Here is a 7,686-nt window from a genome sequence, read left to right on the forward strand (position 1 = left end):
TGATAGATTGTATTAATAGCTATTCATTCATATAGGCATGGTTTAATCCATTCATTCAACCAACAACTGAACATAAAATACAATGTACTATTATGATTAACAAGAACACAAAGACACTTTGCTTTCAAGAATATTACACTTTTGGAAGAAAAAAATAGCTATAATTAGCTATAATCTGTTTGGTTTGCAAAATATCAAGGATTTTTCTCCAGTAGAAAACATATTTTTCTATAACCCTGGCTAATGTCTACACTATGATATGCAAAAAACTATTTTTTGTAAAATATTTTGAGTTTTTTAAAATAAGTTTTACTTGGTAACTAAGGAAAAATCTTCATTAAACATACTATTAAAAAGGGGGCAGCCACAGAAAGCAAGTACACTGACAGGGGCCATCACATCCCTCTAAAGAGGTGCCCTTCAGTTTATGTTTGCCTTCAACATATGAACCACTACTCCAACTAATCCTATTAAAATAATAAAGCAGCTTCATAAATAAATAAACTAGCATTCACTTGACAGTACTTGTGACTACTGACAGACCCATGGACAAGAAAATCAAGAGCATCCAATTAGTTCATATACAGTTGCTATTTTCAATAGCTCATACAAATACAAAATCTAATAGCAAGAAGAAAATGCATTAGCTTTACCTGAAGTGTCTCTGAGTCTCTAGGGTTAAAAAAAAAAGTAGAATTTGGCTTGATGAACCAAACCAGAACTCTGCTTGCAATTGACTCTAAGAATGGAGCAATAAGTTTCTAAACCCAAATTTGAGCCACCAGGAGCAAAAAAAGGAAAAAAAAATAGTGCACTACTGGCAACATGAATCACAGTGAACACTGATTTTCTTCATGATGCTTTAATAATATCATGTGAAGGAGTTTTAATACGCAACTGCATATCATGCATCATTACATTCAAATAACTGGCAGAGGTAAAGACTGAAAAATGCCTGTTCTCGCTAAACCCTTGATATATTTGAAAGCAAATGTCGTTTACAACAATGAAAATTAACTGGCACATTATTCAGCTTCTCTTCCAAAGTTATCACAAGTTGAAAATAAGTAAAGCAAGTTCTAAGATGAATTCTCTGGCCTTTGGCATGAAATTTTAAGTTGAATAAACAAAACAGGCAGCAGTTAGCTCTATATACTATTTCTAAGGTGACCTCATATTTTCAGGATGGAATGCACACTTTTGCCTCTAAAAATAACTCAATTATGATGTTGCCCATGATGTTTTAATATTTCTTAAGTTTTGCTTAGGAACTTTATGTAAAGAACAATATGATCCTTTTTCCTATTTCATTTGAAGGCTTAATGTAAAGAGTTGCAGAATCACACACTTACAGCTGGGTCAAATGTTGTGCTAGGCCATGGATACAGAATTAAAGATAGCCCCTTAGCTTCCAGAAGCAGACCAGTATGTAATATGGTGAATCAACAGGCAACCACAAAGCAGTGAGCTATGAGCTGTGAGCTATGCTAGGAGACTATGAAAGTAGCATGAAAGGACAGCTAGGAAACAAGTCCCATTAGCAGCAAGAAGACACGCTATGAAAAATCTCCACAAATGATACTGTTGAGCAGAATCTTCAGGATAAGCAAATTTCAGGCAGGTAGACAAGACAGAGGAGAGAAAAGGAATGTCAGAGGCAAAGGCAGAGAAGGAAGACAAGACAAGCTCAGTTCTTGAGTAAGGCACAAGTAAGGGAATGGTGGTTGAGGCTAAGCGGTCAGTAAAAGACCCATTCATGAAAAGCCTATTGTATATCTGCAAGTGAATTCAGAATTTACAAATTTGGTTCCAAATGGATGAACTGCAAAGAACTTAATGAGTTTGAGGAAAGATAATTAAATTTATGTTTTAGAAAAATCATAGGCTTCTCAGCCCCAGTCAAGGTGCATATACTGAAGAGAAGAAGAGATCTACTAGGATGGAGAAGAACGATTCAACACAGTCTAGGAAACAGAAGCAAACAACAGGACTTGACAAGAAAAAGGGGAGAATGGGAGATGAGTCAGTAAACTGATGACATTTAAAAAGTCAGGGAATACAGGAAGATATATTGACTCAGGGTAGGAATTAGGAACAATATTGGTTGAGTTTTAGAAATGGTATATTTGAGATGCTAATGGGATTTCCAAAGAGAATTTTCATTCTATTTACACACACACACACACACAAATACAACTGTAAATCAGGGAAAAGCTCTGTGCTAGAGATAAAAATTTGATAATTAGTCTCAGAGTACAAAAGATTTCACCAGCAGAGTATAAAAAAAGGTCAGAGAAACACATTTATAGGGGGAGGAAATGAGAGACACTAGAAAAACCATTCTTTTTTTTTTTTTTTTTTTTAAGATTTATTTATTGGGGCCAGTGCCGTGGCACAGTAGGTTAACCTCCAACTGTGGCGCCAGCATTTCATATGGGTGCCGGTTCTAGTCCTGGCTGCTCCTCTTCCAATCCAGCTCTCTGCTATGGCCTGGGAAAGCAGTGGAGGATGACCCAAGTGCTTGGGCCGCTGCACCCACCTGGGAGACCTGGAACAGACTCCTGGCTCCTGGCTTCGGATTGGCACAGCTCTGGCTGTTGGGGCCATTTGGGGAGTGAATCAACTGAAGGAAGACCTTTCTCTCTGTCACTTCCTTATTGTCTGTAACTCTGCCTCTCAAATAAATAAATCTTTTTTTTTTTTTTTTGAAAGGCAGAGTTACAGAGAGGGAGAGAGAGATAATCTTCCACCCACTGGTTCACTCCCCAAATGACTGCAATAGCCAGAGCTGGGCTAATCCAAAGCCAGGAGCCAGAGGCTTCTTCCAAGTCCCTCACATGGGTGCAGGGGCCCAAGAACTTAGGCCATCCTCCACTGCTTTCCCAGGCCTTAGTAGAGAGCTGGATCAGAAGAGGAGCAGCTGGGACTTGAACTAGCAGCCATATAGAATGCTGGAATTGCAGGTGGTGGCTTTACCTGCTATGCCACAGCGCCTGCCCCGAGACCAGTCTTCGTTTTATTCTGGGACCAGGCAGTGCAGCATAAGAAAACAAAACAGAAGAAATAAGGTATCCATGTCAGGTGGAGGTAGATTTTGCAATCTTCATGCTATTCTTCAGAGACATTTATTGACAATTGGTTGATCATTAAAAAGTAAACGTCAAGAAATCTTGTCCAATAGGCTTTACTATAAAAGCAGAAATAAACCTTGGCAGAGGGCAACAGTAGTCCTGCCCCCAAAATCCTAGGGCTTAGGATTCAGAGAACCTTTAGACACAGGGCAGTAACCCAGTCTAAGAGATTCTAGGAAGATAAGAACAGGCCAACTGTTGGGATCCCACATTACAATAGTTCCCAGCCTGTGAGATCAACTTGATCAACTCTAACTGCAGCTTGATAGAAGATTTTAATCAACCTACGCATACTCTTCTTTCTTTCCCAGATGGAACCACAAGACATCTCCTTCCCCAGTGCTATCCACTAATACTAGATTCCTCAGTGCCAAAGGTAGGACAGATGAGGAATTTCGGAAGGATTGAACTGGCCTCAACATATTTTAACAGGACACAGAACAAGAAAAAGAACAGGAAAAGCAGAGTAGGAAGAGTTAAGATTTTTGTACAGCAGTGATGGCTTTCCTAAAACACTTATGCCAGAAGTCACATATATGGCCAGGGTAGAGAATTTTTAAAAAAAGAAAGAAAGAAAGAAATGAATGAAGCACTTGGAAGAGAGTTATTTATTTCTTTTAGCGATAAATCATAAAGTAGAGGAGTACTTCATCAATAGGGCAGTAATTCTTCCGTTGCTGTGTGTGGGAATGTGTATCTACCTCAGGAATCACTCAATTAGTAGCTTTTAGTTTAGAATGCCTCTAATAAGGGAGTCCAGGAAAGCTCAGACAGGGCATGGGTAGTGCCTTTCTTATTCAAGGTCATTTTTTACAGCACTTACTACAATGTTGCTGATGGTGTGCATACCCGCAAGTGTCTGCTGACTGGAAAAGGGAAAATGAGGCCAAGACCTCATTAGATATAACTATAAAAACAATATTTAACATTTGTGAAAAGTTAATTAGGTTCCTGATGCTTTAACATTTAACATGTAAGCTCTTCATCTCTTTAGTTTGAAGTATTACATTTTCCCAATTTTACAGACACAGAGTCAAATAGATTAATTGGGTTGGTTGGCCAAGTCCATTTGGTTTAAGCACAAGAATAGCATTTACTCAGGTGAAATTCTGGGCTTTTAACCAAAAATATCTGAAATATACTATTTAAGGACAAGAACTTATCCCCCCTAAATAGAAGGACAAAAGAAAACAATTGAAGGAAATGCCCCCAAAACTACAAATAGCCTCATATCACTTCAGATTATGTTTTATAGAAAGTGAGTTTAAAACCTGTTTTCAAAGCATATTTTAAAAAAATAAAGACTGAGTATCAGATTGTAGATCCTGACAATCAAGAATTAAGAGGTCAGGAACCTTCTGGGAGCCAGCACTGTGGCATTAACAGATAAAGCTGCCGCCTGCAATGCCGGCATCTCATATGGGTGCCAGTTCATGTCTCAGACACTCCACTTTTGATCCAGCTCCCTGCTAATGGCCTCAGAAAGCAGCAGCAGAAGGCTCAAGTGTTTGGGCCTCTGTCACCCACATGGGAGTCTTGGAAGAAGTTCCTGGCTCCTTGCTTTAACCTGGTTCAGTGTTGGCCATTGCAACCATCTGGGGAGTGAACTATCAGATGGAATCTCTCTCTCCATTTCTGTTACCAGTGCCTTTCAAATAAATAAATCTGAAATAAAAAAGAACCTTCTGGAGGCAGCCTCGAAGTAGAAAATGAAGGAGGATTAAGAGATCAAGAATCTTCTAGAGGTAGCCTAGGAGTAGACTAGGAGGGCTTGCTCTTTTCAGACTATTTCTGAAAAGAAGAATGTTCTCTTAACTCCTGTTCACTTGAAGATTTCAACACAGATGCTCCGGGGATTTTCATAGACGTATCTGTCCTTGGCTCCTAATGTGCAATATTAAGTCTCCAGTCATGAAAAATTACACTCAGCATTAAGCATTCCCATCTATTTTCTTCAACCCTGGATACAGATTAATAAAAAGCTCTTAAAATGAAATGCCTGAGGTTGGCATTGTGGTGCAGTATGTTAAGCTGCTGCCAGAAATGCTGGCATCCCATATGAGTGCCGATTTGAGTCCTGGCTGGCTACTTCACTTCTCATCCAGTATCCTGCTAATGTGTCTGGGAAAGCAGGGGAAGATGGCTCAGGTACTTGGGCCCCTGCCACCCACATGGGAGATATAATGGAGTCCCAGGCTCCTGGCTTCAGTCTGGCCCAGTCCTGGCTACTGCAGCCATTTGGGGAATGAATCAACAGATCCAACATCTGTCTGTCTCTTCCTCTCTCTATAACTCTGACACTCAGATAAATAAATCTTTTTAAAAATAATAAAAATAGGGGCCAGCACTGTGGCGCAGCAGGATAAAGCCCTGGCCTGAAGCACTGGCATCCCATATGGGTGCCAGTTCTAGTCCTGGCTGCTCCTTTTCAGACCCAGCTCTCTGCTATGGCCTAGGAAAGCTGTAGAAGATGGCCTATGTCATTGGGCCCCTGCACCCATGTGGGAGACCCAGAAGAAGCTCCTGGCTCCTGGCTTCAGAGCAGCACAGCTCCGGCCGTTGCAGCCATCTGGGGAGTGAACCAGTGGATAGAAGACCTCTTTCTCTATATTTACCTCTCTCTCTGTCATTCAAATAAATACAATCTTTTAAAAAATAAAATAATAATAAAAATAAATGAAATATCTTAGGCACCACACTATACTTTTGTTGTTGTTTTAAGCTTCCTAGGTAATTCCAGGGGGCAGCAAGGGTTTAGACTGATAGACTAAGTAAGAAGACATCGGGCAAATGATAACTAACACCTGATAAGCAGTGGGCTGTTATCTGCCCAAAGGCATTATTAATTTTTAATACTGTAAGGACACATTGTTCCTCATAATTATTGGTATAAATTGAGTTAAAGTTATTTAGACTTAGAGTAAGAAAAAATCTAAAATAAGAATAGCTCAGTATTTTCTGAAAAGGTCAAGGATTAACAGCGATAAAAATGAGGTATTGAAGTGTTATTGCAAATTATAATGCTATAAAATCATTTTAAATGCTTTATTCTAATCATAAATGTTATGATTGAACTATGAAATATGAAAATTGAAATATGAATAAAACACATAATCCAAAAAAGATGCAATAGATAAAAGAGTAGGATAAAACCAGTATTCTTAATTTTTTTTCCCAGAAATAATCTCATGTTCACAGTCTATGCTACCTACCAAATCTGAAAACCTATGTGAAAACAGCTCACAAAACAAAACAAATCTTTCTTATAGTAAACTATCAGTTGTATCCCAAAGTTGAACACCAGTAGCCCACTCAGGATATAGCAGGTTATACTTGAATATTAGAAACACTTAGCAGATAAAGGGGTTTTTATGGTAATCTTCCTAAAACCCTGAAATTCACCTATTCAAAATGGCAATTTCGTAATTACTAAATAACAGATTCATAGAAGAGAAGTAAATACCATAAATTTTTTTTTAAAAATCAGAAAAAAAATTTGAAGAGTTTCTAAATTCTATATTTTTTTAAGTTTCTAAAAGTAAAATAAATTGAGAGCCTGGTCTTTAAAAATATAAATCTGCTTCTCAGTATAGATGTCAATATCATTAAAAAGTGTTAACAATAAAAAAAAACCCACAAAATGAAAAGCTAAAACAATATGCACAATTCTTTCAGACTGCAAGACTGGATTAAAATTCATGGGTTATTCTCAGTGTAAAAATATGTTTCTATCTGAAGAGATTTCCCTACAATGTTGCAAAGGTAAAATAATCCAACCACAACATTGTGGCTTGCAGTTATCTAGACTCCTGCTTCTCAAACTCCATGTGACTGTGAATCACCTGGGCATCTTGTTTAAATGTAGATTCACAAGAGAAAATGTCAAGATTATAGTCACGGTTCTGCCTCCAAATGGAAAGCATACATTACAGCACTGTTAGCTCAACTTAAAAATTCCCCCTGAGGCAATTTTCTAAAGCAGTGAAAAGCAGAATTTGTAACTGCACATGAAAGTAACATTTAATAAGATAAGAGAACAGCATTCTTAGCATTTCTTGTTTCTGTACTGTGACAATAAAGCACTGCAATTCCAGGGAGGAAGTTCTGTTTCCAGGTGAATTTAACTGGCACAAAGCCTAATTGATATATAAAACATCCTTGCTACTGAGTTGAAGCATGCTGTAAAGAGTTAAGGATAACCACATCAAGCAGGGAAATACAAAATTATATCCTAAAATCCTAGTACAGATTGCTGAGTAAGAAAAATACACTATTGTGAATTAATTCTCATTGGATCCTTGCCACACATTTTCATCAAGATTTCCTAACTGCATTTAAAACAAAACAAAACTGCCCCCTGATAATGAACTAGCTGGTGCTTGGGCAGAAGTTCTGTTAAGTTCCCCTCATCTGCTGGCGAAAGTGTTAGGGAATGAGGGAGTGGTAGGAAGTCATTTCTGCTTGCATTCCTTGGTGGAATCAAATTTGCCTGGAATGTGCAGGAAGCCACTTGGGGCTGTATGACAAGACACGCACAGTGACGCAAAGCAAACTG

The sequence above is a fragment of the Lepus europaeus genome, chromosome 1 (assembly GCF_033115175.1).
Source record: "Lepus europaeus isolate LE1 chromosome 1, mLepTim1.pri, whole genome shotgun sequence".
Lineage (NCBI taxonomy): Eukaryota > Metazoa > Chordata > Mammalia > Lagomorpha > Leporidae > Lepus > Lepus europaeus.